A 25,946-nucleotide genomic window follows, 5' to 3' on the forward strand; every position below is an offset into this window, starting at 1 on the left:
GGTTGCTCGTGTACTGCAGCTCTCTGCTCCGGCATGTGGGCACAGTGAGTTGAAAGCAGATGATAGAAATTCATGGAGGTAAGTGTTTAAAAACCACACAGGGCTGGGATCAGAGTTTGCTTCCACAAAGGGCTCTTCAGGCGTGGGAATAAAGCTTCATGAGGTGGAGAGGGGAGAAGAGAGCGTTTCACCTGAAAAAAGTTTTGTATAAAGAGCAGAGCTGACAGAGGAGTACAAAGTTTGATTAGAAAAAAAAAATCGCAGGACAAAATTTACAGACTGTGGGCACGAGGGGGGGAGGCTGCAAAATGATTAGCTAAAAGAAGCTGGGGAAAACATGTGGAACTCTTTTTTAATTACTCTGTCTGGGAAAAGATTATATAGAGATTAAGGGAAGCGCATGTTTGCAGAGATAATACAGCTTGAGGGACAGCCAAGAGATCAGAGGTTGCCCTGAGCTTTACCAGTCGTCCAGTGCCTTTCAGCTGGTGAAGCCACATACTGGAGCACTCACTGGGAGTGAAATACTGCCAGCGCTGACTGGCAGGGCTCTACATTCATACTGTGCAGGTGCTTCAGACTGTGCCGGGCCAAAGCAACGGCACAGATTATGGTGAAAGGACTCGAGCGCGGCAAATCAAAACGTTTTTTTGGTTAGGATTATTGTAACTTAAAGATCAGCCTAGGCATGCACCTACATAGTGTACTGCAGGTAGGTCTGGGTACGTCGGTGTGCCACGCACTGGGATACCGCAGACGGCTCTTGCCTGTGCTCCATGCCCACTGACAGCTATGTGCCTGCATTCGTGCAGTGCCAAGCCCCAGCAGAAAAGCCTCCTGGGAGCAGAGTATATTGACTTTGAATCAGCACCAGGCTAATGTGATAACACGGCTTTTAGTTGGCTGCTCAGGCAGAGATCACTTTGGGTCTGAGGGGATTATACCATGGACGGTTACGCTATATAAAGGCTGCTCGAAAGGTACTTGTATAATGAAAAAACCCATCACTATTCCTAATTGCTTTATTTATTCAGCTGTATTACTACCCTGTTTGACTGAGTGCCAGTTTGCTCCAAAAAATTTGACTATTATCCTCCTCTTCCCTCAGAAATCTGCTGTTAGTCCAGGGCCTCTGGGGAAGCTGCATATCGAAAACCAGTAGGTATAAAAAGCTGGCTGCTACAATCAGGGCAGAGACTGGGATTGAAATGGTGCAAATCGGCACATGGCAACCAATAGTGAGTAGTGCTGCATCAACGCAGAGCAGCTCCTGGTGCGTTTTCCTCAGCCTCTTGCCAGCCTGGGTCCATCTTTGCTCATTATCTGGAGGTGGGAACCAGCTTTTACACAGGTAATCAAGTCCAAACGTGTCTATCTGCTGTTTTGTAAAGCAGGAGCTTTCTCCAGCCTTTTCATCAGCAGCTGTCTTTCCTCTTTGAAATCTTACCTGATGTGTGTAAAATTAGTTGCAGTATTAGCCCCCCTAAAATTTGTGTGAATCCCATGTGTGTCACTGTGTTCTGCCTGAAAGAGCTGTTGATGCAGCTTTTGATACCACCGAAGGGTACTTGTCAGGAGAGAGCTTGGTGGTTTCTCTCCAGTTAATATATGGCCATTTTTGTAATAGAAAACAAGAGTTAACTATGTGAAAGGAAAAAATGTCTGAAACGAATGAAAAATACAAATTCTGAGTTTGTCTGTGAAACTGTATATATCTCTCAGGTCTGCCTCTGCCCAACTTAGCTGTGTTGTGCTTCCAATAAAATACTTGCTACTCAACATGGCCAAACTTAAAGAAAAACTGGGGGGGAGGGATAGGGGTGGGGTGCATTTCTTTTTTTTTAACACAGCTGTGGATTTGTGACCCTCATCCTCTCCCCCCCATACTGTTCTATACTCTAGTCAATGAGCCCCTCAGGGCTTTTCTTTTTTGGAGAGAATTTGAGGCATTGAGTGCTACTTGAAAAAGATGCTATCAGTAGCCAGATATTTGCAGTGTTTTGATATGAGTAAAGATCTGTAGTTAAAAAGTTTAATTTAAAAATCAGAGTAAAATATCTGAAAAGGCAAACCTGGATTTACTCTTCCTGAGATCGTGGTGAGACAATGTGTTTCATTAAATAGTACACATCCTGTTACTGATTGGTTTATGCTGATGAACTTCAAAAATGTCTATCATAAAATTACACACATGCACTACTTTGCCAAGTTTCATAGCTGTACAGAAATATATCTGAGCAGATGATACCTTATGCTAATCAAAATCTAGAAGTAGGCTACCTAGCTGTAACTAACTTGAAACAAAACATGAGAATGACAGACAAGGAATCGGTAAAGATTTCACTGTAAAAGTATGGGGAATTTAAGAGTTCATCTGCTGAAGGATACCTTGGCTTTCTTCTCCCTTTTCCACCAGTTTGATGGTTGCACTTACGAGCAGATTCATTGTACTTGTAGTGACTTTGAAGAGCGAGATACAAACTACCGGGTGGAAAAGCCACCTAGTGGTACAGAGAAATGGTGCCAGGCAGGAGCAGGTACCTCCAAATTCCAAGGAAAGGTTTGCTCTCATACTGGGCCACCGTGCTGTGGCACACTATAAAGGCTATTTGTTATTACTCATGGGAGTCTGGAATGTGTATTACACACAAGCAGGAAACCCACAAACAATTAAATAAATTTTCCAAAGGACGGCACCGCAAAACTTTATGTTGGATCATTGCCTGCTTTATATATACTGTGTAAACAATAAAATCTCATTCAGAGCTATTTCAGAGAATTAAAAGAGGATGATTGACTTTGCCCCATTTTTCTTTCCACCTGTCCAAATAAATGCAGGAGTTACTGTAAGTCCAGCTGTCCAGGGCCCAGAAAGAGAAGAAAGCCCATAAAGCACCTGTACTATTTATTTTAATCTTCATTATGTCATGGCTTTAAAGCACAATTCAATGTGTTTGCAGAGCTAAGGCAGAGCACTGGTTAGCCGTATCTCCATTCTGGATCCCACTGGTTACTTTTTTGAGGATAATTTCTACATCTGTTGGAAAGGATTGGGAAAGCCATCCAATTTGGGAAAACAAAAAACTCACCTTCCTAGCAAAAGGCTGCTGGGTGAGGCAGATCAGGACAGCGCATGATCGACGCATGAAAGCCTGCCTCTTAGGAAAGGCTGAGAAGAGCTGGCAAATGATTACAACAGCTCCATTCCTTCAGGACCCTTCACCTCAGCACAAGCAGCCAAGAGTTATTGCAAGAATGAAGGCATATCTCCTTTTGGCTCATCAGTGATTAAACCTGAGCCTTTGTAAAGAGTAATAGAATAGGTGGCATGTTCTTATCTAAATAGTCAAAATGTTACAATCCGTATGCTGGAGGCTTGGTTTTTATCATGTCAAGGTCTTTGCAGCTTTGTGCTCAAACCATAGCGTTTTCTCATTTGCAGATTCAGCTGTGAACACACCGATCAGGGAGTTTTGCAAACACAGAGGGATTAGCTCATCCATGTATGCAGATACCCACATTGCATAGCCAGACCTTACAGGATTCTTTCTTTAGCCTGCGCTGGTTGTTGAGTGGGGATGGAGGGAGGGAGAAGAGGACACCATGTGAAGCTACAGCTGGGTTATATATCTGCTAGAAATCGTGGGACTGTGCAAGCAAACACACGTTACTGCAGGCTGCCTGTGATACATGCATCCAGCTCTGAGGATTAAGCAGCCCTGGTCACTGCCTACCTCTAACGTAAGGAGTCACGATGCGGGAAAGGGGCTATGGCAAAGCCCTCAGCTGTATAAGGGACAGGTATGAATGAAGGGGACTATGAAGATGGAGCCTCTTTCGGTAGATGAATTTCATCTTCAGAATGGGAGGCATAACGAGTTGAGCTAGGCAATTAGAGTAATTACTCCTAAATGTTTAATTACATAAATGCATCTGTACATACACACCAGGCCTGAGGTTTACTACATGTAGTAAGTGCATAAATGTGCCAATCTGTGCATCAAATAAATCACAGCATTTATGAATGTGCACTGACAGAACTGCATCTGCTGAGCTAAAGGAGGACTGAAGACATGTAGGAAAATATTCGGAAGTACCGGCATTGCCCCAGCCGGCGTGGAGCTTCGTAGCCAGGGAGGTCACGATGCAGGAGCAGGGAGCAAGGATAACAAACCCAACAACTGGCTTGTGCACACTGAGACCCGCTCCAAGTCACAGTGTTGCTCTGAAGACACTAATTTATTTATTCTTTCTGTGGCACTTGGCCACCGTAAGCCTTTTAGGCATCCTTGAGGCAGGTATGGTGTGGGCAAAGATAAACCTAAACCAGGGGGATAGAAATCTGTGGCAAAAAATAACAGGGACCTGGGAAGGAAATTCTGAAAATGTGCCCCATTTTTAGGGTTGTGAGGAGCAGTGTTCTCAGCTTGCGTGCACAAATGTTACACATAGCTTGGAGTAAATTAGTCAGCTTTCCAGATGAAGGTAAAAGGAAACCTGTGTGAGTGTGAGAAGGCACATATAAGCCTCCCAGGACACTCACATTTGGCTCTCCCTGCTCATTAAAGCTAATTAGAATAGGAGGCTAATTTGTGGGATGGGTGTGGGGGTGTGTGTCAGAGTGCCTGAAAGCACTAGCTTTATTTAAAGATGGACTCAAGGCTCCCACACATCCACTGCTTTTCTCTGGTTAAGTCCTTTCTGTTTGCTAAAGATTTCCAGAGGTGCGGCAGCCGAAATCTCAGTGGACTATCTCCATGAGCACTTCCCATGGGTCAAGACATCCTGCACGACTGTAGAACCTGCGCTTTGTGCTGCACACGCATGCGCAGCAGATTCTCTGCTCTCCAGAAGACCTCAGCCTCTGGGGGCACGTTCAGTCCAACTGCTTGATGTGCTTCCCAAAACCATGGGATTTGTGAGCAAGTCTCACCCACGCAGGCACCACAGTCACGCAGGAAATCTCACACAATGCTAGTATCCCTAAGTAAGACTGTTTACAGGCAGAGCAGCCTCATCTGTCACCCATTTCCAAGCTTTAATAAAGACTTTTGAAAGACTTTGGAAGTCACTCTGGTTTGCACTCCATTCACTTTGGTGACGGTAAAGAGAAACGCGGAAATGTCACGAACAAACACTCTTTGATGAAATTTCTGCAGTAGCTTTTCCTGGTATGCCCAGATTCCCAAATCTCCCCCAGTGCAGATCCCTCCTTTAAATGCATTTCCTGCATCTATCACCAGAAAATGTAATAGGTAGAAATCTAACAGCCTCCTGTTTATTTCCAGGGGGGAAGAAATAATGTAAAACTTCTTACAGCAAGCTATTACCATCCCACTGTCTGTTTTTTCAGTGAAGTTCCTTTGCTGCCCTTCCACGGGTCAAGTTCTCCAGCCATTTACACCAAGTTCTCATGCACAAATCCCCTCACTGACATGAGGACTCACAGGTTTCAATCCCTCTCCTGATTATCTGCTCTGCCAACCTGTGTAACACAGGTCAGCAAATTTCACACGGTACTTCTGCATCGTGTCCCTCGTGTTTTGCGGGGAGTTTTAAAAGGTCACAAACAAGCCTGTTCAAACCAATTGGGCTAATCCTGGAGTAAAGTGCTGCTTGACAAGGATAGCAAGAATACAAGCATAACCTAAAAGTTACCAACCCATACTAAACTACTGCAAGCCTCGAGTAAGGATAGATTGAAGGGGGCCTTGTGTCTTGGGAGCTGCACATCAGCCCTTTTGTGTACAGCCTTGAATGCACAACCGGGAAATCAACCCTTCTACTTTGATTGCTTTCCTACTTCTTGTGCACTGGCTTGGGCTTTATCCGCACACGGTAGGGACGAAAACAAGCCGCTGTTTGTAAATAAGTAAAAAAGGAGCACTGCTGCTTAGTCACCTTGAGTGGAGGAGATTTCCTAAGTTTCAGCAATGAGTTTGGTTATCTCTGTGGGCAGCTCATGTTGTGTGGAGGAAAGGGGAGCCCTGAGTTTGCATGCTGAGAGATAACATTAATGGAAAAGAGGGGCGGGACTGGAAAACGCTTGGTCAGGAACATTCAAGGTTGCCTGCAAGTTGTCGGGAGCTGTAAGACTTGAGCCGGCGCACGTAAGATGTCAACAGCTTTAGCACCCTCCGTACTGACGCCAGGCAGAGCTCAGTGCTGCTGCGCATGTATCTGTTGCTGTCCATAAGCCCCAAGGTGGGGACTGGTGTGCTTTGTTTGGGAGTTCGAAAAGAGAAAATAAATACAGGAGCATATATGGTGAGTCTGAAATACTGATACTGTTCTGGCCAAAGAGGCAATGCTGAGAATTGGTTTTCAGTCTCTCGATCTGGCATTTGAGACTAGTGCAGTCAAATGCAGACATGATTGCCTGTTTGATATGCATCGCTATTTCCATGTGGTCTACTTTGCTCTGCTCTGAGCAAACACACCCCGGTGCTGGCAGGGATTGCTTTTTGTCCTCTTCCAGCAGCTGCATCTTTGTTTGTCTGTGAGCGGCTTTGCCGAGTTTCAAGTTAGGATCCCAATGAAGCTTTAACAAAGCACCAAACTGCAAAGGCAAACAAAAGAAAGAAAAAAAGACACCAACATGTAATGAGTAAAATCACATTGGATGACGGTGAGAACATGGGATGCTGGGAACTGCTCATGAAGACAATTTGCTTTAAAAGAAGCTATCGCAGCGCATTTCACTTCTGAAAAGCCCTCCTGCTTTCCTGTGTTTCTGCGGGCTGCCTGCGGTGTGTGGATGAGGAGGATTCAGCATCCCTGCGCATCTAAGTCCTGCCACTCTCGCCGAGTCAGGCAGGGAGCATTGCAGGGTCTGCAAGCTTTCTGCAGCGGCTGAAAGGGATATTGTGAGACACAAGACCCTTTATTTGGGGAGAAGCTTTATTGCCTATTTAATACACTCCCAGAGCAGAAAACATGAGTCAAGTATTTACTTTAAGATTTAGGCTGAACACTACAGTAATCCTGAATAATCCCAGAGTTCTCTGTTAGTGTTAGATTTTAATGAACAAGCCCAAACTGAGGAATGCTTTAGCTCCCTGTGTAACGTAACTCATTGTTTAAGGTCTTGATTAAATTTTTTTTTTTTGTCAAAGAACAGGGCATGTTTTGTAAATTTTCTTTGCAACCATAGGAATCCCTTCTTTTCAAGGAATTTCCTTAAGTCAATGAAAACTAAACATTCTTTTCTACATATTGCCTGAGAATATGCCCTATTTGATTACAGATCTGTTAGAATTCAAGAATGAAAAAGCAGAGTTTTCACAGGTTCCCAGGCCATGTTCTTTGCACAGTTTGTGGGACCGGGCAGCCCTGCCAATCACTGCCCCTCTCCTGGGGAAGCCCCTGGAAGCCGCTTCTGCCTCCATGTTTCCTATAGGAATGCTGGATCTTGGAGGAACTTTAACCCACATAGTCTAAAGGCTTTGCCCTGAACATGCAATAGCATTTTCCAAACAGGATGCTTATGGGTACCTCATGCACTTTGAGTTGAAAAGGCAAAATAAGCCTTAAACGCACAGCTCTTTCTTGGTTTTTCAGCCTCTCCTTGCTGGTCTGGTGGTAGCAGGTTTTCCTGGTGGCCTGCCGTGGGCTCTCCCACCTTAGTCTCACACTTATTTCTAAGCCATGGGAGGCTTATCATTCCCTTCGATATCTTTCTTCTTAGCGGTATTATAAAACTGGCTGTTCCCTTTTCAGGTTTCTAGGGAAACACCTCCTCCTTTAACTTTTCTTCTGATCCAACTTGTTGGCAAACCATTCTTTAAAAGCACAGACACACAGACTACAGGCATAAAAATCCCAGTTTCTCAGATTTTCACAGCTAACGTCAGATATGATTGCAAAGGGGCAATATATAGCGCATGCCTCTATTCAGTGTTTACATAAGCATGCAATGTTAATCTCTGTAGTACAAAATAGGCAGTTAATAGAGTTAAGCTTGACAGCGAGCTTCTGCTTTTCTAACCCTTCAGTTTTAAGGCTGGAACAAGAAGGTGTGATCCCATGATGGTTAAAATAGAGTAAAAAACAATGGGGCTGGTCTGAGTGCCGGGTACCAACTCTCCCCCAGAAACTCGGGGTCACGTAAGAGTTACAAATCACTGGGATAGACTTTCAAATCGTTCGTTGTTGGTGCCTTTCCAACCGCTACCACCACTGGTGGCAATTCCTCCTTGGAAGAATCCCTCCCAAACACCCCTGACCTGCTGGCCCGCAGCATTAACTGCAATTTCCCCTTTAGCGTGATTAATGCACATCCCCGCTAGATGTCATCGTTGCTTCTGCAAATCTCATGGGTTTTGATTAAATGCATTTAATGACGGTCCCTCATTTAGACGGGCCTTCACCGCGCTGGTGGGAGACTCCCCTCCCAGCCGGCACCTGAACCAAACACTTTCTGTAGGAGATTTGCACCAAAATGCTTTTGATTTCATTAGGAGGATTTGTCATGCTGATAACGTGTCGGCAGGAGCCCAGCGCCTGGCACCGCTTTCCAAAAAACCACTGAGAATATTGGAATTGTTCAATTGTATTTACTCTGTTGGAAATGCAGCTATTTATAATTAAATATGACCCACAGCAGCCTCAATTTAATGTAGCCACAAAGTCACTGCAGGTTGCAGGGCCGATCCCCTGACAACGTGCTCTGGTCTGAGGCTGCAGGACCCAGCGCTGGTGCGAGGCAGGGTCCTGGCTTCAACAAGCGCCTGCTCTGCAGGAGCAGAAAGAGTATTTCTTATTTGCAATTTATTCAGTTACCTGGTTAAGGATAGCTCAAGAAGCTAACTGACAACTGCAAAAGCAGGAAAACTTGTTTTCTTCCTTTTACCTAAGAAAGGAAGACAGCTGAGGATGAGAGCTAGCACTTCCGAAATCTTGAAATCCAGGAAAAAAAGTCCAAATCCAATTACAAAAAATGCTCATTTATTTAATAAATTAGTTTTAATTTTTTTTAAACTGTCAGTTCTGTGTCTTTTCCTGCATGTATTCAGGACAGTTAAGATATTTTGTACAGTAAAAATAAATTTTAAAACACCTGTTTACTCATTCTCAATTGCAACCCAACCTCCATTCAGTCTGACCTAAGTGAAAAATAACCTTGTTAAAAAAAAGCATCATTCACCATTTCTAATAGTTTTATTAAAAAGATAATTAGGAATCTGAATAAATGCATATAAGATACAGACTCACTTGAATAATAAAAGCTACAGGTACCCTCCTGCTTAGTCACATCTAATTAATTCTAACAGTTGCTGAAATCAATTTTTCTTTAAAAATTCAAATAATTATGGAGACCCAATGTAAAAAGAAAATAAAAATACCAGATAGATTTTTAAAAAGAAAATTTCCTGATTGTTGAACTCCATCATTGTTAAAATTCATCTTTTCAATCCATCCCTGGAATATACAGTTAATTGCCTCTTCTAAATACAATGCACAGTAGGCAATTACCCTTTTGCAGCTACATCTCTGCATTCAGCTTTTTCATTAAATTATAATTATAATGGATCTTCGAAGTTGTCATGAAAATGAAGGATTAGTAGCACCGAAAATGAAAGTTTAAAGGCATGAACTAAACATCAGCTATGAGCAGCTTCTGTTTGCATTTCAGCTCTGGCCTCTTACCCCGTTCCCATTTCACTTTTGGACTTGCCTGAAGTGAATAAAGAGCACGGAGCCAAATTATGCAGTGAACTTTGTTATTAAAACAGCATGGAGTAATACTTTGAACTTGAGAGAGATTGACTTTTTTTTTTTTTAGTCCACCGTGGCAGTGGAATAACAACATCTCTGTGTCACACAGGGCTTTCTTGGGGGCCCATCTGGCACTCGCAGATGAGCCTTTTCATTGCTCCAGCAAGCATGTGCTCTCCCACATCCAGCTTACCTTTGCTTGCACTAGCAAGAGTTGAGTTTTGTCCTAAAATATGTGTCCTTTTATAGAAATACAGTCTTGCTGTGGCCTGACTCTGCTGCAAGGTCACTCCGGAGGGGTGGCTTTAGGGTACAGCTCAGCTCATCAAACTGCCAGCAAATCCAGTTCCCCTGATCCCTCGCTTCGGTGCTCACCGGCACAGGGAGTCAGGGCGCTCAACCAACCCAGCCAGAAGCTATTTTAATTTTTGAAATGAGTTCCTGGTTGCTACAGCTCCCCGAAGGGCTGTGTGGTCAGCGGGTACCAGTGCCAGCGCTGCAGTCCTGCCCAGCCACAAGTGGGATGGGGACGGGAACGGGGACCCGACCACGTGCCTTGGGGGCTGCGGGCAGGCGAGTGGGCTCAGCTACATCACAAACCCACACACTTAAGAGGACTCCCTTTGCCTTGCATCCAGTGAAGACATGACCATGGGATGAATTTGTTCAGTAAGCTGATCTGATTGATCAGAAGCATCCCAGAAAGCACCTCCGTGAAAGAGTACAATAGAATAGAATATTTCAGTTGGAAGGGACCTACAACAATCACCTAGTCCAACTGCCTGACCACTTCAGGGCTGACCAAAAGTTAAAGCATGTTATCAAGGACATTTCCAAATGACTCTTAACACTGACAGGCGCGGGGCATCAACCACCTCTCTAGGAAGCCTGTGTTTGACCACTCTCTCCGTAAAGAAAGGCCTCCTAGTAGTTTTCTGTTGGATCTGCTCGTTGAGCTGACTCACCCTGCGGACCTCTCATCACTAGATCTGGTGTAGGATGGGAGGAAAGGACACAGCTGGGGCGGCTCAGGATGGGATCACCCTACTGTGACCACCCCACACAGATCAGCTTAAACAAAATGCTGGCTCACGCTCACCCACGTGGGCAGAGATGCCAGAAGCTGCAGTTCTTGCCTCACTCACTTGCTCCCCTCCTTCTCTGATCTGTCAACCATAGACCCCTGCGCTGGCTCCAGCCAGCCAACTGAAAACCAACTACATGCCTTTTTCCGGACTGTTCTGCAGCTGCATCAGCTCATTTAAGCTGGGATTTATGGCTCCCAGAAGTGCCAGTCCCGACACAGAGGAGATTTGAAGACCAACCGGCTAGAGGTGGTGGGGAAGAACAGAAACGCCTCTTGGAGCAGCAGCATGGTCTTGTGTCAGCCACCTTCACCCAAACCTTGGGCCTGTCAGGACTTCATCGCTCTTCATGCCCACGTTTCCCCCCTCTTCGGCCTGCCCCTTCTCATCTGCATGAGCTTCTGCTCTGCTGGGGACTCCTCTGCTCCCGTCTTCCCCCGGACACTCACTGGGACCATTTTGGTCCCTGCCCACCAAACCCTGACGAGGCTCAAGCATTAGTTTGACCAGCTTAGGCTCGAACTGATCCAACCTCCACCTGCCTCCAGCAGGAATGAGCTCCTGTGCAGGTACCCATAATGACTCCATTACCTCTGACACCTCCAGGGCTGTGCACAGGCTCCTCTTTACCCTTCTTTCTGCCAGTGGCAGCAATACGTCCCTTTGCCACAGGACAGTCCTGCCTGGATTTGATGCACGACAAACCTTAATAATAACAACTCCCGGAAGAACTGCAATCATCACAAAATTTCTGCTGTGCCTGCAAGGTGTATTCCTTTGACCTTGCTTTTTTCCAAGGCAAGCAGTATATGATACCTGATAATATATTGCACTGGCCTACGTATCAGTAGATAATCTCCAGAAATTAAAATTTGGAAAAAGCATTTACTTTATTTCTGCAGAATAAGGGCCGGCAATTCACTGTACAGCAGCCGGGAGATGTCCAGCAGCTTCCTCTGGTGCTCAAAGCTGGAGAGGGCAGCTCGGCTCCCTGCTGCACACCAAGACCAAGTCTTGGTGTCTGAGTGTGCATCTGAGTAAGAGAACTGGGACTTGCCGCAGGACAAGCCCATGTCAGGAGCAATTTAGAAGTGATAATGAGAGGAGTTACCCTGATCAACAGAGGGGACAAGGGGTTTTCGCTGCCCTCCGAGGCCGAGGAAGCCCAAATGTGATCGGCTGCCTCTGAGCTGGGCTCGTCTCCAGGGCTGGCAGCCAGCGCGGTGGGCGAGCTCACCCTGATGGGTCGCACATGGGATGCAAATTCCCTGGGGTGGGGATGGCAGGTTGCAAGGCCGTGGAGAAGTGTGGGGAGAATGGGGGTCGTGGGGTCCCGCCTGTGGGACCCTGCAGGGGCTGGGGTGGGATGAGAGCAGCGCTGCACTGATCCCGATGATTTAACCCCAGCTTTGTGCTGGTGACAGGCTCTTTTTGTTGTCGTTTTCCTTCCCTTTCTTTGAGATGTGAGGGTGACTGCTGATTGCCAACAGCTCAATGTTTGGGCTAAACACAAAATAACATGTTTGGTTTTTTTCCCCCACAAATTGCAAACAAGGTGTTCCTCTGCGGTCAGCCCTGGGCAGCAGATGAGCAAGCAAACCCATGACCAGTACTACTAACACGTGGCTGGTGGCTGCCCACACGCGATGGGATGGTGGTACACTGGTCCCGTGGAGCAGAAGGTCTCCCAGCACCCAGCACCATGGCCTCGATGGCCAAAAATAGCCGGGCTTGTTGCAGGGAGGGCGATACTGCCAGGGCAGCTGGGGCCATGCTTCAAGGGACAGTCTGTCACACAGTCAGAAAACACAACAGCATCTTATTTAGCATGCGTTTCCCTTGGTTTCAGGGAAACTATTTACAGATAAATACCAAATCGTTTGCTTAGAAGAAGAGGACTTGGGTAAAAACCTGCTGTACCACTGCACAAGCATTTGGTAACTCAGGATCCTCACGGTGGGTTTAAGGGAGAGGACGGTTCCCCTAACACTGCTTTTAAAATAGACCAGTGTGTAAATCAAAGAGCAATTTAAGGACTCCGGGCGATGCAGGACAGCAAACGTTTCTCAAAATATGGGAGCTGTCCACACACAAATTATAACAGATGACAGTTTACTAAATATATCTGCAATGCCAAAAGAAACAGCTAAATACCAAAACAAGAGGTCACTGCAGTCTGTCTTCCATGTACCACTTTTCTTTCTGACCCACAAGAGTTTTTCACCAGCAGGACTGAAAGATGAAGCAGAGATGTAAAGTGTATGTGAGCGTCTGCCAGGGAGGTGGATTCCCTTTTTGGCAAACGCTACCAGTTGTGCCTTCGAGGGTCAGTGGAGTATCTCATTATAGTCCCTACCTATCCCCTGTGACCAAAAAAGTCATAATCGCCCAGAAAATCTTACACTGAAAACAATGGCAACTTTACACAGGTAAGGACTGAATGAGACTTTCAAGCTAGAGACCAGGATAAATTGGAAAATAATAAAAGTAATGAAAAATTAATTGTACCTCTTGCCCTGAAGTACATTTTAAATATTGTCTGCTTTTCAGGCTTGTGCATAAATACGCATAATTCTGCATCTTTAATTGAAATGTGTATTCAGCTCGGTTACTCTTCTGCTGACAGCTTATTGGAGTTAGACTGTTAATAATCATAACAATTATTTAGTGGTACTGTGATCCTGCTAAGAGGTCGAAGCCATGCTCTAAGATTATAGAAACCTGGAACCAAAATATATTCCCAGCCCAAGAGTTGAAATCCAATCACAAATTTTATGGTAAAACCCCCCTTTATAGCCTTTTTTATGAAATACCAGCCTAAGGGAGTTAGGAACCCACACTGAACTGAAATTTTTAGAAACCATAAATCTAATTCCCTCAGTCCTTCTTGCAAATCTCAGTCAACTTAGTCATCGGTGAAGAAATAATCATTTTAGTGGGATTCTTAAATAGCCCCCTGCATAGGTCTCATCCCAAGTGAGAGCAGTACACGGACTAGGGTAGTATTCAGGCAGGCTCATGTTTGCCTGAGCTTTAATCCTCTTGCAGACAAAATCCTGAACTTGAATGCATGGAAAATTGCTGTTGCTAATCTTATTTCGCAGGAAAAAACTGATGTACTTCAACCAGAATCTGGCAAGATACAGGCTTTTAGCTTTTGACTTAGAAGAAACATTGTATGCATATACACTTCACTTGCTGGTAAAGTTTCTGGAATTACACTTTTTCCTTTAAAATTTTGAAGATGCAACGGCAGCCTGAATTCCCCTTTTCTGTGTTATGTATCACTGCACAGTGGCAGCAGGGCAGTAGACATTTCATAGGCCATAAAACCAGAATGGGCTTAATCCTCTTCTCACACTAGATTTACATTTGTGTGACTGTTAGTAAAGTTGGCAGTAAAGATGTTGACAGAGCTGAGGGCTGGCTGGGGCCCAAGGGCACTGATTTTTAAAGGTGGTGGTCGGGATAACTAAATCCTGCTTCCAAAGAAGCCTTAGCCCCACTTCCTACCCTCAAGAGGTTTTTTGTTCTCCACTGAATCATGGTGGGAAATGGGCTGTAGCCACCCAGGACAGGTAGGCGTTGCAGTGGAAGCAGAGGCAAACCAAACCGCTGCTGCCTGAGAGCTGCTCAAGGGTGCCGTTCCCCAAAGACGGAGGTGTGAGAAGGGTGCTCGGTATAGTATGAGCGGGAGGCAAGTGCTGGCATTTTTTTCTGCAGTCCTCAGCCCAGGTGTGTCCTAGAACTATCAAGACCTGCAACTACAGAGAAAGGGCCTTTTCCTGGAGGCGGCAAGGAGGGGAAAGGCTTGCCAAGAGATTAAACCAGTTGCTGCTCAAAGTTAAACTACTGCAGGTCTTGTTTGAGCCTCAGAGAAAGGTCTTCAGTGGTGAGAGGAGGCCATCAAATGAAAAATGCGTAAGCCCTTGGGTGCCTTCTGCTGCCCAGTTTTGCTTTACAGGCACCTGGAGCTTGCAGATGGCCCACTGGAGCTATTTTGCAAAGCTTGCTTGCCCAGCCACTGTTATTTCCTCATACGTCCTGCAGGTTCCTGAGTCCAGACCTGGCATTTGACCACTACGCTGTCTTTCTCCAGCTTCTGCTATTGTCAACTGAATACAGTGCTTCTTGGCAGGTTTCTCTCACCCAACTTCTGAAAAATAGAGCCAAAACTGAGATGGTGAACTGCTGGTGGGATGCAGTGTGCTCGGGAGGCACCAGCCAGCCTTGGAGCATGAGGGTAAAGCTGATAGGACCACTGTGGCCTTGACTGCAGGCTCGTTACAGTGCTCTTACAAATACGCTGCAGTACAAGGGCTGCAGCAGCGACAGTCTAAGGATAGAAGAGGTAATATTTTTTTATTAGACGGACTAATGCAAGTGAAAAATGTTGATAAACTTTTGGGTTTAAGAAAAGGGGATACTGAGCCCAAAACCTTGCCTAAGTTTACTGATGAGATCGGATCAAGGTCTTACAGACTCTTAAAGGTCCCTTAAGACCTTGACCCAATCTTATGATGAGTCTAACAGACTCCTAAAACAGTCTCCTAAGCCCACTACGCCCATCAGGAATGCAAGGCTTCAAGTGGGATCTAAAAAGGCCCTTAAGTACCTGAAGCAAGGCTTGGACAGGTTGGAGGTACCTCAGTAAAAAACTGATCCGAGACTCCACTCAGCTGGTATTGAGGGCTGGGGGTGGTCCGCTTTGAAGTTTAATTTTCAGGGTGGAACCTGAAGTTATGTCTCTTTGTGTAACAAACTCACCTTGCCTGTAACCAAGGAGCTGGTGCACTTTGGGAGGTGGGAAAACGTAGACTGGAAACCTTTATTCGTGCACAGCACCTGCATTATAAATGGAGCAAGATGAGCGCTGCTAGTTCAGATTGCAGGTACCTGTCCTCAGGAGACTAACCTTGGCTGTGCCTCCATATAAGTGGAGTTCAGTGCCTCTGCTCTGAAAAATTTGGGAGTTCACACCAAACTGTGTGTTCAGCATTGGTTACCTTAAGACAGCTACCCCCTTGAAACACCTCACTCATGCAGTGCTGTATAGGAAGATGGAAGTGCCTGGTGCAGGCTCCTGGATGCTGCTGTAAGGTTCAGGCACTAATTTGTAAGTGTAGAAGTCTTCAGTTTGTCTTGTCTTTAGCCAGGAACCATAGTCTACAAGCAAAATCAGGGGAAAAGGGGAACTGAAGAAAAGGTGAGGATATTTACTTTCAGATGTGTAGATTTACTAATTATGAACATATTCTAGGAGATTTCTTACAGATTTGCTGCGACTTCAGTGTTATTAACCTATTTTTCTCTTTTGGAGCTGTACTTCTCTGTCCTTAAATTAGCTTGTGACCTAACAAAGCATTTAAGCATGTGCAGCTTTAACCACCTAAGCGCTTCCACTGACTTCAGCAGAAACAATCAGGTATTAAAGGCAGCGTCTATGCCTAAGTGGTCTGCCGGATTGCCATCTTACACACTGGCAACAGTGTCATACAGAAATGTTTAGATTAAATGGGAAGGGAAACGGGAGCATTTCTAACATGATTACAGTCAGATTTCCTTTTATGTTTTGCAAAGGAAAATAGTATGCAAATGCTGCACGTGCCTGCGTGGATTCAACCTTTCTTTCCTCTTTTTTGATCTCCCTAATTCTGGCAAACAAGTTGCTTATGATTGCTGAAGAGAAACTCTCCCCAAGGCATTGGGACATGGACATTTTTAGAGGGGCACTGTAGATTTAGGCACACCCCTGTTCACCTGCTTCTGGCTATGCTTTCACACTCCAACGCTCTTCCTCCAGTTGCAACTCGGTGGAGACGAGGTGAATTGTGCCTGGGAACCGAGCCAGGGTGAAAATAACTGAGGTGGGGAGGGTGCTGCTTTTTTTATGCAGTTTCCTGGTCTGTCTCATGACACAATGGTACAAAGAGCTGCCCCAGCACAATGGAGGGAGCATAAACCACCAAAAACGATGTCTGCAAAAACGCAGCCTTATTTCTTCAGCATGCTGCGCCAGCAAGGTGGAAGGTAGGAAAGTCCAAAGGTGAGTTCCTACTTTCATCCCTCCTTTCCCTCTCCTGCAAGGGACGGGGTGAGCAGAGAGGAGCTGGGCATGGAGGCTGAGGTTTCTGGCACGGTGCTGATCCCTTGTTCTCTTGCTGTATCATCCTGTTCCCAACTCCAGCTTGTGCTGTGTGTTCCCATCTCTGTGCTGGAGCCTGCTGCCCCCTCAGTCGTGCTGACATACCTCTCTGTGTGTCCATACTGCAATTAAAATCTGGGAGCAATCCAGCTGAAAACAAAAGTATTCTTCTTCTGGGCTAATTTTCATCTGGCTCCCAGCTCCAGCTCATACACCGTGCCAGCATGGCACAGGGGGTTGCACCCAGAGGAAAGAGGAGGGTCACCAGGCCAAAGGTTTGTTCTTGCAGACTACAGAGCAAACACAACTTGGAGTATTCAAACAAACTTAGTTTACACAGCCATCACTATCCTTCGGAGTTAACACTTTATCCAGTGGACTTGGGGAATTTTATCTCCCTCCATTGCTAGAATCCAGTTGTGCAAATTCTGTATTATAGAAGCGATGTCCTACCATAAAGCTCATGCCGTTCATCCACGTGGGACCTGCAAGTGCAAGATACCTGGAGGCAAGATATCTGACATCCTGCAGCATCCAGCTCTGAGTTTGCTGTTCAGGGTGGTGTGGGAAGGCTGGGGCAAGACATGCTGCTGAACTGATCATACACTCGTTCAGGAGGCATGCAGGAATTGTGAGGGCTTCTCATCCCCACCGCAGTTACCTTCACCATTGCTGGCTGTAGCCTGCAGTGCTGCTCTGCAGCTTTTCCCCACTGCCCCGTGCATCCATCCAGGCAGCTCATTTTGGATACCCATGGGCAGTAGGCGAGAGCCTTGCCTGCACACCTTCCAGCTGTTCACCTTCCACAAAGGCTGATCCATGGCAGTCACTTGCCAGCCTCGCTGGCAGCACCCATATACCTGTCAAAGCACGAGTCTGAGCACAGGGCTTTTGCAGTTCCTACCTGGAAGGCTGTGTATAGAGAGACAAAAACTTATTTTCAGAGTGTCAGGCTGTACTGTGTAATCAACAGCTGGAAGATTTGGATATAAAGTAGGCACATATGACTTAATTCTACCTTTGTGTCCCACACCTTTTTTTTAAATGGTATTACTATTTAATTGCTCGCATTATGCCTGTCCAATAATATAGTTTAATGTTAGTAATACTTAGTGTCATATCTTCAAAGTGCTTTACAAGCCAGTTATGAAATGCATAATTTAAGTGAAAACAAGCACCTTGGGCTGGGACCTGTGCTAGTGTTTGACAAAGCCTAGCAGGTGCCTGCAGTGCTGTGTACGCTGGGATGAGGAGCTGTGTGATTTGTGGCAAGGTTAAGCCAGCAAGAAGAGCATGGAGCAATAATGCCAGGTGGTATTCTCCAAGCTACAAAAGGTCAAGACTCCACAAGACTTCTTCTGCTGAATTTGATGGCATGTGGAAGAGTCTCAAGTGATCAAGAGGGAGGTTGAAATAATTCTTCAAGTAAGAGAGCTTGGCTTCAATACTGCATCTTCTTTCCTTCCTTAAACACAAGACTGAAATCTGGCAGTCAAAAGTAGCAAATCAGTCAGAAATGCCTTTTTCATCTCGAGGATATGCATTGCAGTAGCCATACCACAGAAGTCAGGAAACTACAGCACAAGCCTGAATGCAAGCCCTTGGCTTTCAGTTGTGTCCATGGAGCACCAAAGACAACTGTGTCACTGTACAAACACTAATTAATCCTCAATAAAAAAAGTAAAAAAGTACACAAAGAGCACTCACGGGTCGATTTGTTCCAAGGACAGCATGAATCGGAGCAGGTGTTTGCCAAGGCAGGGCAGTCAAGTTGTAACAGGCTTTGACTGATGCTTCTGCAAGACATCGTGTTCTCGGGCTCCAGCTGAAATAGCACTCCAAAATGGTGCAGGGTTCACTTTTGCCTGAAAAAGAAAAGTTTCCTTACTGAAAATCATGGCTCCAAATCTGGCAGAGTTTCTTTAGACACATCTGTGGGTATAAAGAGAAGCTTGAGTAAGTAGGTCCATTTGGCTTTGTAGCCTTCAAATACAGGACCTCACTTACTTTCACTTTTTGAAGTTGGTTGATGTTTTAACAGCACAGATTGAGGAGAAACCCGATGTATTGGCACTGGCAGGAAGTGGCTTTTGGAACGTTGCATTTTTCTTTGGATAGCCGGCTGACCTCTGGGTGTGTAAAGCAAATCTCAATCTCTATATTTATACCCTCTCACTTTGTGAAGTCTACGGCCAAAAGCTATCCAGCATCAAATGGAACAAATCTAATAAATTCCTTCCTCTCCTCCCTCCAAAAAAACCTCCTCTGAAGTTCTAAAAAAACCCTAATTTTCTCTACATTCACATGACTGTCCCCCATCTACCCTTTCAGAGTTCTGGCTGGGCAAGGCCAGGTGATGGTGATGCTGTCCTTGGAGCTGAGGAAAGAGCCCGAATCTGAAAGAGCGGGGAAAGCGGCTTGTGCCTGGGATCTGAGCTTGAGGTGACAATGGGATGTGAGCTTGGGAAGGGCTATGGAGGCTGTGCAGGAACTGGAGAGGTCTCCAGTTTTTGCCCCCTTATATTCCCGATCTTCTAAATTTGGTTTGGGCACGCTGCAGATTCGTGACAACCCGAAGTAATTTATTTCTTTGTATCACCCGTGACCCCAAATCTTCCCAGAACAGAAACCGGTTCTTATCAGCACACAGGTTTTCTTACTCACTCCCAGCACAACCCTTTCCCCAAAACACAGGGACACAGGCAGCCCTTGTGGCCTTCCCTCGCCGCTTCCAAGGGGTGGGACGGGTTAGCGCCGGTTAGGGAAAACACCGGCAAACCCCAAAGACGAAACCCAAACCTGGTGAGGACAGGAGGGGAGCAGGGGGACCGACCCCAGCACCAGCGGCGGGTTAACCCGGGTGGGAGGCTGCACAGCTCCGGCGCCAGCAGCTGCCTTGCCCCGGGCGGACACCGCACGCGTGGGCTGTTGCGGGGGGGGGTGTGTGTGGAACGGAGGCCACCCCCGGGGGAGGCCCTCCAGCAAACCGCGGCGGGGGGGGGGGGAGGCGGAGCGCCGGGCCGGGCCGGGCCGGGCTGAGGGGGCCGGGGCCGCGCCGCCTTCCCGCCCGCGGGAGGGGAGCGCGCCCGCTCGCTGCCTGCCAGCGGCCGGGGCGGGGAGCGGCCGGTCCCTCCTCCTCCTCCTCCTCCTCCTCCTCCTCCTCCTGCCCACCCTCGCCGCCGCCGCCCGCTCCCGCCGCCGCCGCCGATGCCGGGACTGCGCCCGCGGTGAGTCTTGCCCCCGCCGGGACCCGCCCGCGGGAAGTTACGGCGCGGCCCGGCTGCGCCTTTTGTGAGGGGAGCGGTGTGCTTCTCCCCGGTCCCGCTCCCGGTCTCGGTGCCGGTCCCGTTCCCCTCCGCTGCTCCGCCGTGGCGGTACCTGCCGCTCTTTGTTCCCCGCCGCCGCCGCCTTTGTTCCTTCGGTGCCGGCTTCACCTTCGGCACCGCCCGTGGCCCCCCGCGGGACGCCGCTGCGTGGGGCGGGGGGGGGGGGGGGGGGCGCGGAGAAACCCCGCTCCCGGAGCGGCTTCCCCACCCCCCCGCCTCTTTCCCAGCCCTTTTACCGGGGAAACACAGCGGCGGGAGTTCGCTCGGCGGAGCGGGGGGGGGGCACGGCCGGCGGCGGGAGCCGGGTTTTGTGGGAACTCCCGCCTCCGCCGGGCCCTGCCCTCCCCCGGAGCGATGTCCGGCCGGCAGCGGTGCCGGGAGAGTTTCCCCCGGGGCGTAAAGCCGGAGTCGGGCTTGTTTTGAGGCGGTGGGGAAGGGAGCGGGCAAGGGGCGGGGGGTGCGGGCAGGTACACGGCGGTTCCCCGCAGCTCCGCGTCCTGCCTGGGTTATCGCCGATAAAGTCGTTATCTCTGGGGTTTCGTGTTTGGAGGCGGGTGGTGGACAGTTACTGAAAGTTCTCACCGGAGGGGAAAAAGAGTAACTATCCTGCGAGGGCCACAGGCGGTGTTTCTCCGGTCGCTGTATTGTCAGTGCCTGGTCGCTGCAGCTGCCCTGGGCAAAACGTTGTCTGCCGTGGGCTCGCACTTTCTGCTCTTCCTACGGCACATGGGCTCCTTTCTCTTCCCCCACTTGCATGCCGCCCTCCCTCCCGCCTTCCCTCCCATCTTCCAAGGACTCTTGGCAGCCTCCCGTTTCCTCTCGGAGCAGTTCTTACGGATCTGTGTTACTGTGGCCCATGGGGCTGTCGGTTTGGAGCTGGGCGCTGACTTTGTGTCAGGCGCTCTGTGCGCCTGGATTTAAGGGAAGGCTCTCTGTCCTCCTTTCACCTCCATGACTACAGCCGGGCTCACTCCTTTCCCTCTTCCCCCAAAACAGGGTCGTTCTTTCTTCTCTGTTTTGCGTGATTGCTGCTGGAGGAATTGGGAGGTAGAGCAGGTGCACACTCCTCGAGTTACTCAAAATGTGCAGAGAAAAAAACTTCGAGCAAGTTTGTTTGAGAGTTTCTCACAACCTTTGTCATGTCAGTGACCATGTGTTCCTCACGCCTTTTCTCCCCTTTTTCAGGGTGCATCGTGTCCCATCTGTCCTCACTCCCTCTTCCCATCCTTCCTGTGTTTTCCTTCCTCTCAGCTTTCAGGGCGATCTCCCGTCACAGGACAGACAGACAAAGACCTAAGTTCCATGAGCAGGATCTTGGCGAGTTCTTGTGACCGTTGGCTAAGCTAACAAAACCGTAGCTTAGTGGGCACGTCTGTTTATACCTCCGTCTGAAATGCAATACCTGCAGAAGGGACACACATGGCCTCTGGCACCTGATTAGCTGAGTCACGGACTTCGGCCTCTTCTGGGCTGGTTTTATAGCTCCGAGAAGGAGCACGGTGGCGGCTGTTAACGCTGCCCATAATAACAGTATCCGCCGCCCCACAGGCACACACGCAGCCACCTCGCGTTGAAACCAGGGCAGCCTAAATAATTGATTTCCAGGGCAGAAGGAGGCATGTCAGAGCGGGAGGCGACGGGCTGGTGTGGAGCGAGCGCGCGCTGGCAGGGGAGCAGAAGCCCTGGCATCTGCGAGCGATGGCAGTGGGGACGAGTTGAAGCGGGGAGGGATGGGCAGTGGCACGCGGGAGTTTGGAGGGGCGATGGAAAATCAGCGGTCACTGCAATAAATGCATTGCCCTGTACTGACATGTACCGTGGCAATGTTTGGGCCCCCCTTCTGCGAGATGCTGTACAAACACGTGTTCAGAAGTGTATAAATGATGTTTGTTCTTCCCTTCTTCATAATGAAGGGTAATGAATGATAATTGCCCTTTTGCCCTAGTTAACTGTAAAAACAGGTTCAAAGTTCCTTTATTTAAACAGTTTTTACAGATAACCTCAGGAAACTGTATTTTAAGAGCTGTTGATATCAAACCGTGTTAAGAATTGAGCATGATGGTTTAAGAGGGGCAAAGGAACTTATTTTTCTCCAATTAAATCTGTAAAAGTTCATTAAAGTAAATAAGACCTTTGTTGGTGTCAGTAGCACTTGGCCAGTCTTGTAGTGTGCTAGCGCTAGCTATTTTTTATTTGTCAGGCAAAGATTTTAAGCATAGACACAATGAAGTAATTCAAGAAGCGGCATGCATTACTGGCTAATGATCTAATAGGTTGAAAATGCTTTATCTCCCTAGTCGTTAATTTTAAGTTTTATGGTATAAGGGAAAGTAACAAAAGAAAAAATCGCTACTCTTCGTTCCTTTGAAGTTTTTTAACAGTGAGTTTTATGTTATTTCTTCCGATAGGTTTTTGGGCAAAGTTCTTGTTTCAGGAGAAAAATGCTTTGTTTTGGGGGAAAAATGGGCCACAGTTTAGCCCTTCTACTGAGTTCACTGTAAGTGTTGTAAAACCCCTTTACCAGTAATTAATTCCATAAACAGTGAGTTTAGCTCTGCTTGGTTTCCTCACCATCTGAATATAGAAATGAATTAAAGGAAAAATCCCAGAGAGGGCATGAAGAAGCACAGCTTGGAAGATCAGGTATAAAGAGCGTCATTCATTTTGGTTTATCTGTAGTGCAGGGATATGCCCTTACTCCATGAATCATCTCCTGACATCTGTTTGCAGCGCTGTTTTCTTAGCAACTGCGGCTCTGTTTTAGATCTGGACTCTCAATGGCTGGGTTTGTATAGAGAGATGTGAAGAGACGATCCAAACTCTTCCTAGCGAAGCTGTGCCTTTCAGCCCATTTACCCAATTTCTTTTCTTCCCTGGGGCACAATAAATACCAGTTTTAAAAGTCTACCAGCTGGGATGCTTTTTCTGTGTATGTGGAGAGAGATGCTTATTTGTTGCTTACCACAACAGAAGTGTTTCCCCAACGTGATCTGGCAGCGTGGGAGAGCACCTATCAGGTTGCAATGGGTTGTGTCGTTTCTCATGTTGAAGGAACGAGCCTTGTGTGCCACCACACTTGCCCTAGCTTTCCCGCGGTTTGTTTTGAACCGTCACGGGACTTTCAGATGTGGGAGAGGACGTGGTCTCGGAGGAACGCTGGAAATGTAGACAGTGATGGCAAGGACCCAGTCCTAGCACCGTGCCTGTTGGAACAAGTAGTCGGATTAGGTGGTGGGATTATATGTGTGGAGTGTGGAGCTCTGTATGAGTAACATTTCAGGGCTGGATCCATAAGCTGCGATTAAAGAGAAGGTGACATTTCATACACCTCTCACCTAATCTTCCTTTGCCTGAATTTCATCCCTGGCTGGTGTGGGTAGAAGACTCCTGTAACTGAGACAGAAGTGGCTGCGTAGCCGCTGGGAGATCAAGTTGATCTGATTTTTGCCAGCTGTGCTGGAGGGGATTGAGACCCGACTTGGGTCTGGGAGAGTTTTTTACTTCAGCTGATGTGGCTGAATTGGTCTGGAGCGTAAGTACGTGTCTGGGAGTCCAAGTGGTATGTCCATGCTAAGGGACAGGCTGTGTTCACCCCAATTCCTCCTGTGCAGATGTGTGGCTTCCCCAGGAGGAGCAGGAGATTATACCTGCTGGACTATGAATAAAAAAAATACAGTGTATGTTACCCTGAAGGGCGTGGATTTGACTGCCTACCCTTCCTGGACTGACTTGCAACTTGTGTAGCATGAAGGGTGTCAGCAGCAAGTAGTCGCTGTGAAGGGATAATGTCAAGAAGGGAAAGACCCCCAATGTCTGGAGCATTTTGTCTGCGCAGAGAAGGATTGCAGAGTGGAGATGGGAAGGCTAAGCAGTGTCTTTGAATACTGGCCAGCTTCCCGCGACCTTCATGGTTTGCACAAAAGTCCCAGTGTTAGTGAGGATATCAGGAAGACAGTCTCTATAGATCACCTAAATCACAGTGTTCACAGCAGGAGATGAAGCAAGTTCCTTCTTGTGGAGATGCTAAAGGGCCAGGACAGGGACAGAAGAGGGAGTGGGGGGAAAAAACTTCTGTTTAGCTCAGCTGCACGCGCAGGAGGGGAGCAGAAAACTGCACTGGGGAAAAGGGCTGGTGCAGAACAGGGTGTTATCTCCCCACAGGAGGGGAAATGGGGCAGAGCTTTGACTCTGGGCTTAACTTCAGTCTCTGGTCTCTCGTAGGGAGGCATGTTTGCTTTCTATCCTTCCTGCAGCCTGCTGATAACTCCCTACACAATGCAGCTGCACAGATTGGCTCGAGAGATTTTTAAGGAATTGCTGACCCTGATACAAGCAGTACTGTTTGTGGCCAGGGACGGGGAAGAAGAAAAAAGAATGGTGTTAGTTATCCGAGCTTTAAGATTCAGGCTGCAAGTTCCATCAAAGGAAATGACAATTAAGATGGAAAACAAAGCACTTGTAATTACTTTCATGGAAGTGTAGGGAGGATGCAGAAATGTGGGTTTTACAGGAAAAAGTTTTGCTTTCTGAATCTTTTGGCCTGTTGGTTGCCAGGAGAAAGACAAGACGTTGGTAGATGTTGGAGTGAAAGGGCAAGACAGAGAGGGGAAAGAATGCGCTGCTGAACATGCCTTGTTGGTCTGCGGCAAACAGCCTGTGTACAACTGGCCACGAAGTGGTTGTGCAAATGCTTCAGAAATAGATTTGGTTCAGTTTGCATTAGCAAAACCTCTGTGTTGTGTTGGGTTGGTTTGGGTTGTTGAGAACCACCTAAATAATGCAGGGAGAGAAACGAAAGCTGCCCCACAAGCAGCATGTCCTGCTTCTTGGAGGCTCACAAGTAGTGAGCAATGTGGAGCTTTGCTTGCAGGAATATTTGGTGAAAGCTTCAAGTTCAATGACTAAATGAAACTCTTCTAGCAAAGCCAAGCCCTCTCAGTGAAGGTGGTTGCATATTGTCTAGTTACAAGATGTTTATGAGGGAGGGAATCACAGAGCATTTGCACAATGTGTCTCTGGTGGAGACACTCTTTCTCACTTAGGTGTAAACCGAGGGGGTGCTTCTTTGTGTACATCCTTTCTCCCAACTTAAAAACCTGAGATTCATCTTGACAAACTACAACGTAACTACCTGCATGAGAGACAGTTGTCCAGACTCCTTTCGTAGTCACTAGAGAGGAGCAAACACTTTTGGGCCATGATTCATCCACACTGCATTAGATATCTAAAAATACATTGGACAAACTGCCCTAAAAGTGCCTGTTTCTCTTCATTGTTTCTGCCGAGTTCAAGCAACGAATGCGCATGGAGGCATCTCTCTTGTAGCTGTTTAGTGTCAGGAGAGCTGAATCTCGGCCAAAGTGTCTCATATCCCAGCAGAGATTCTAGGAAGGCTCCTAGTGTTCTCATTTCTACCAGACTTGGCGTCCGTGTAGGTCGTGCGGTGTACGACGGTGTGCCTGGAGGGCTTTACTGGAAACGGGAGAGCAGACAGCAATGTCCAGTTCAAAGCCTTCCTCCTCTGGTCAGTCATTGGATTCAGAAAAGCTTCGGGCTGGACCCACAGCGCCAGACAATCTTCTGCTATAAATAAGAGGCCGAAGGGGATTTGCAGAGTGGCGTTTTGAAGGTCACACATCAGGCTAGTGGCAGAGGTGGAAGCAATGCGGGCGA

At 47.4% G+C, this 25,946-nt stretch overlaps 1 protein-coding gene and 1 long non-coding RNA gene across 6 annotated transcripts in view; one reads left to right on the plus strand and one right to left on the minus strand.

Annotated features, from left to right (window-relative positions):
- Window positions 1-15,050: 15,050 nt before the first annotated feature.
- On the minus strand, window positions 15,051-20,522 carry LOC142031869 (uncharacterized). The gene is made up of 3 exons (XR_012650645.1): window positions 20,326-20,522; window positions 18,655-18,812; window positions 15,051-15,968 (listed from the first exon to the last, which is right to left on the minus strand). It is a non-coding gene; the product is annotated as an uncharacterized LOC142031869 (long non-coding RNA).
- The window catches only part of SYNE2 (spectrin repeat containing nuclear envelope protein 2), a 197,464-nt gene continuing 191,564 nt past the window's right edge, over window positions 20,047-25,946 (plus strand). For 4 of the 5 annotated variants that reach the window (XM_075029637.1, XM_075029640.1, XM_075029638.1 and 1 more), the window contains exon 1: window positions 20,047-20,174. The gene's annotated coding sequence lies outside the window, so the exon portion shown is untranslated. The remainder of the gene's footprint in view (window positions 20,175-25,946) is intronic. The other variant, XM_075029642.1, reaches the window with a different exon arrangement.

The sequence above is a fragment of the Buteo buteo genome, chromosome 6 (genome assembly GCF_964188355.1).
Source record: "Buteo buteo chromosome 6, bButBut1.hap1.1, whole genome shotgun sequence".
Lineage (NCBI taxonomy): Eukaryota > Metazoa > Chordata > Aves > Accipitriformes > Accipitridae > Buteo > Buteo buteo.